This window comes from Crocuta crocuta, unplaced genomic scaffold, assembly GCF_008692635.1.
Source record: "Crocuta crocuta isolate KB4526 unplaced genomic scaffold, BGI_CrCroc_1.0 scaffold528, whole genome shotgun sequence".
NCBI lineage: Eukaryota > Metazoa > Chordata > Mammalia > Carnivora > Hyaenidae > Crocuta > Crocuta crocuta.
In genome coordinates, this window is record NW_027530010.1 from 1210077 (window position 1) to 1213877 (window position 3801).

Consider the following 3801-nt stretch of genomic DNA (forward strand, 5'->3'; position numbering starts at 1 on the left):
AGGGGGGGGGGGCCCGCAGGAGCAGCCCAGAGGGTCTGGGCTTCACGCAGGATGGAAATCAAACTTGAGCCGAGAGGAAGTGAGAACAGAGTTCGTTAAGACAGAGAGAGCGGACAGGAAGAGAGCATCTCGGAGAGTCGGACAGGAGTGAGTCCCACCTTTGCTTGGGGCCCGGGTGTTCATCGAGGATGGCGGCCCGGAGCTCGTGTCTTCCCGGGCAGCCAGGAGCAGAGGCCCCGAGCCTGGGGTCTTGGTGAGTCGGTGGTCTTGGAAAACGTCGTGGTGAGCCTGGCCGTCACTCCCTAGGCAGGTCTGCTGCGCTGGAAGAAGTCATTAACCCCTTGACCTTCACAGGAGGACAGGCACTGCTCTGGGAGGCACCTGAGGTGTGTGCGGTGGGGGGTCCTAGCCCCATACCCAGCCTGCCCTCCTTCCCTGCCTAGAGACCAAGGCTCCCCACCCTCCTGAGCTCCAGGCCCCCACCTCCAGCTGCCCTTTGGACCCACCCCTGGGCGTCCGGAGCAGCGCTGGCCACCGTTGGGTGCTCACCCCTCCCAGACTCACAGGTCTCTCCTGGGAGCAAAGCAGGTGCCACGTGGGGGAGACAGGCCCCGACCCGGACAGAGCGGCCCCTTCTCCTTCTTCAAAGATGCAGGTGCAGCTGCAGACACGGAGCCACTTCTTCCCCCTGAGAGTAATCGGTCTAGGAAGTTGCTAGAAAAGATTTTCTTACCAGATTAGAAGAGACCTTTAAAAGGAGCTGACCTCTCACCCCCACCCCTTCTTCCTGTGGCTGCCACGGCGGACACGTAGCTCTGTGGCCAGAGGCCACCGTCGTGTGACCAGGGTGGTGAGGGCAGCAGAGTGGACAAGCAGAGGGCACTGGCTTCGTGACCCCACGGAGGAGGGGCCGCCCTGTTTCCAGAGCGCTCTGTCCTGGAGGAAACGTAAAACCTCCTGCTCAAACCGGTACTTGGCTTACCGCCCCCCCCAGGCCCCGTCCTGTCCTGCACCCCCTATGGGGAAGTGGCGTTTCTGCCCACACAGCCACCTGACTCCTCCCTGCCTCAGGCCTGTGGCTTGGCTGTCCCCTGGCCCCGCACACGGAGCCCCCTCCTTGACCCACAGTCTAAAATACAAACCTTGTGTGCTCTGCTCAAGTGCCCACGAGCTACAGAACGATGTCAAAATCCCAAGCCTGGACTCAAGGACCTTGGCGACGTGACCCCCAAACCTCCTTCTGCGCTGACCCCGTGCCACGCCCCCAGACCCATCCAGTACCTGCAGCCCCCCCAGAGTGCTCCCGCACAGCCTCCCCTCTCCCTCCTCTCTGAATGTGCCTACGCACCATCCAAAACCCATTTCAAACGTCTCCTCCTCTGTGAAGCCCTCCTCACCCCAAGCAAACGTTCCTTCCTCTGTGAGCCCACAGCCTGTTGCTTCTCTTATGCCTGTTATCATTCTTATCTCATATCCTAATTACATATTTGCCAGGAGACTAGATTACTTTAGGGCAAGGATATGTCCCCAGTGCCTCCCAGGACAGTGTCTGATGGGAGTGATTAGTCAATTTTTGGTGGAAGAGGCAGCCGCACAAAACACCTTCTGGTGTTTCTGCTTTCTGTGCAGCCCCTTAGTCCTTAGCACTGCCTGCCCGGCCCCGCCATCCCGCCCAGCCTCCTCTTCTCTGAGGGGTCTCCCAGGGGGAGAATTCCACCTGCCCCCCCTCTCGAGCTGGAAAATCCCCAGGGGGACAGACCCAGTAGGTTCTGGCCGCCATGACCCTCAGCAAGAGGCCTGGACCAGTGGTCAAAAGAATCTGGCTTCCGTGCGGCAATATCAAAATTCTCCAAAATGGGGGCGCCTGGATGGCTTAGTCGGTTAAGCGTCCGACTTTCGCTTAGGTCATGATCTCGCGGTTCGTGGGTTCGAGCCCCGCGTCGGGCTCTGTGTTGACTGCCAGCTCAGAGCCTGGAGCCTGTTTCAGAGTCTGTGTCTCCCTCTCTCTCTGACCCTCCCCTGCTCACGCTGTCTCTCTCTCTCTCTCTCTCCTAGAAATAAATAAAAACGGCGAAAAAAGATTTTTTTTTTAAATTCTCCAAAATGTAAGAAAGCAGATGTCGAGTTCGTCTACAGTGTGAGCTCCGTGGGAGCAGGGCCCTCGCCTACTGCCCGGCACTAAGCCCCCGGCCCTAATCCAGAGCCCCGGCCACGGTGGGCGCTCCGTAAATGCTTGCTGAGTGAAAGTCAAGGTCAGGGTTATCCGTAAGTTCTAAGAAGCAACCAACTGTGCTTAGCAAATGAGGAGCGCTTGAGGGGGTGTGTGTGGATGCTTTTATTTATTTCTACCCAGACCCAGCTTCTTTACAGTGGCCAACTCTGAGAGACACGCACTTATGTTGCCATTAAAAATGTTGTTTACAAAGAGTGTACAGCATGGAAGTTAAAAGGGAAGAAAGAAGCACACAATAGAAATGAGTCATATTTAGCACACTATCTGAGGCAAGCAAACAGAATCTCAAGCAGGGAAGGGGCATAGGTGTCAGCCGTGGCTGGCGGTCACCGGCCCCTTTACACTCCTGTCCTCGGTTTTCCAGCTTTTGAAAAACGTGCTCACATCACTAATAAAGTGGGAAACATACACTTTCTTTTTCAAAAGAACACAGAGCGGGCAGGGCAGGGGCCCAGGACTCACCAGCAGTCCCCTCCCGCCTCACCGGCTGCCCAGAGGCTGGGTGCTGACAGTGCCCCAGGACACTGGCTCTGGGCGTCCCGCCTCCAACCACAGGGCCCTGGGCCAGGGCGTGGCCGTCAGGTGGCTCTGCTTCCAGACCAGAACGGGCGCTGGCAGGACGGCCGTGCCGCACCCCCGCAGGTGGGCAGCACCCCTCCCCAGAGGCCGGCCTCTCCGAGGGCACCTGGAAGACTAATCTTCTCGCTCAGGAATTCCCAGAAAGGACTCACCAGGGGAATTTCCCAGACAGGCAGACAGACAGACAGACACCTCAGACAGCTCCCGCCACTGAGCACAGATGTTTGCCCGGGGGTGGCGGTGCTGAGAGCCAACAGGCGCACAGCTCAGCCGAGAGGGGTACTGCGCGGAGAGCCCCCCACCCCCGGGCTGGCGGGGGCGGGGAGCGGAAGTGCCAGGTGCGGTCTGCGTCTGGATCGCACGGTGCCTGCAGCCCTCCTCTCGGTCCAGCAGGCGTCGCCGCGGCTCTAGGGGTGGCGGGGTGGGCGAGGGGCGACGGCGCTGAGGCTGCAGCCCGGGCCGCAGCACCTACCACAAACTAGCCAGCTTGTGGGAACGGTGGTGGCTCGTCTGTCTCCCCCACTGGCCCCGGGGCTTCCCGAGGGCAGGGGCTCTTAGACCCACCCTCGCCCCCGGTGCCCTGAGGTGCCCACCAGGTCTGACAAGCGACCCCGACGCACAATACGTGGATCCACAGTGCGGGGGCCACAGCCTGGAGTGGGAGTCCTGGGGACGGCGCCCAGCCGGGAGGGCCCCTCGCCCCTCTCGCCCCCGCCCCCGCCCCCGACGCCNACCCCCACCCCAGCCTCCCGGGGCTGCCTCTCAGCAGGGAGCCCGCAGAAGCGCCGCACCTCCCCGTGGCGGCGTCCGCCTTCCCGCCGCGCGCACCTAGTGACCTTCCTCCACGCGTGCCGGTGCCCGGCCAGGCGCGGGCGACGCCACGGGGGCCGGCAAGAGCCCGCGCTCGCGGAGCTGCGGTGCTCGGGGCCACGGGAGGAGGGGCCGGCTGCTCTCCCCAGGGCCACGCGGGAGGCCCACGCCCAGGTGTC

At 61.7% G+C, this 3801-nt stretch overlaps 1 long non-coding RNA gene across 6 annotated transcripts in view; it reads right to left on the reverse strand.

Moving 5' to 3' along the window:
- The window catches only part of LOC144231625 (uncharacterized), a 6165-nt gene extending 2370 nt beyond the window's left edge, over nucleotides 1-3795 (reverse strand). Inside the window, exons 1-3 of one of the 6 annotated variants that reach the window (XR_013335120.1) lie at nucleotides 3641-3795; nucleotides 565-688; nucleotides 159-320 (exon numbers count right to left, since the gene is read on the reverse strand). This is a non-coding gene — a long non-coding RNA (uncharacterized LOC144231625). Of the gene's footprint in view, nucleotides 1-158; nucleotides 321-564; nucleotides 1924-2695; nucleotides 3513-3603 lie in introns of those variants that run through there. The other 5 variants (XR_013335118.1, XR_013335117.1, XR_013335119.1 and 2 more) reach the window with 5 other exon arrangements.
- Between the last annotated feature and the right edge of the window lie 6 nt (nucleotides 3796-3801).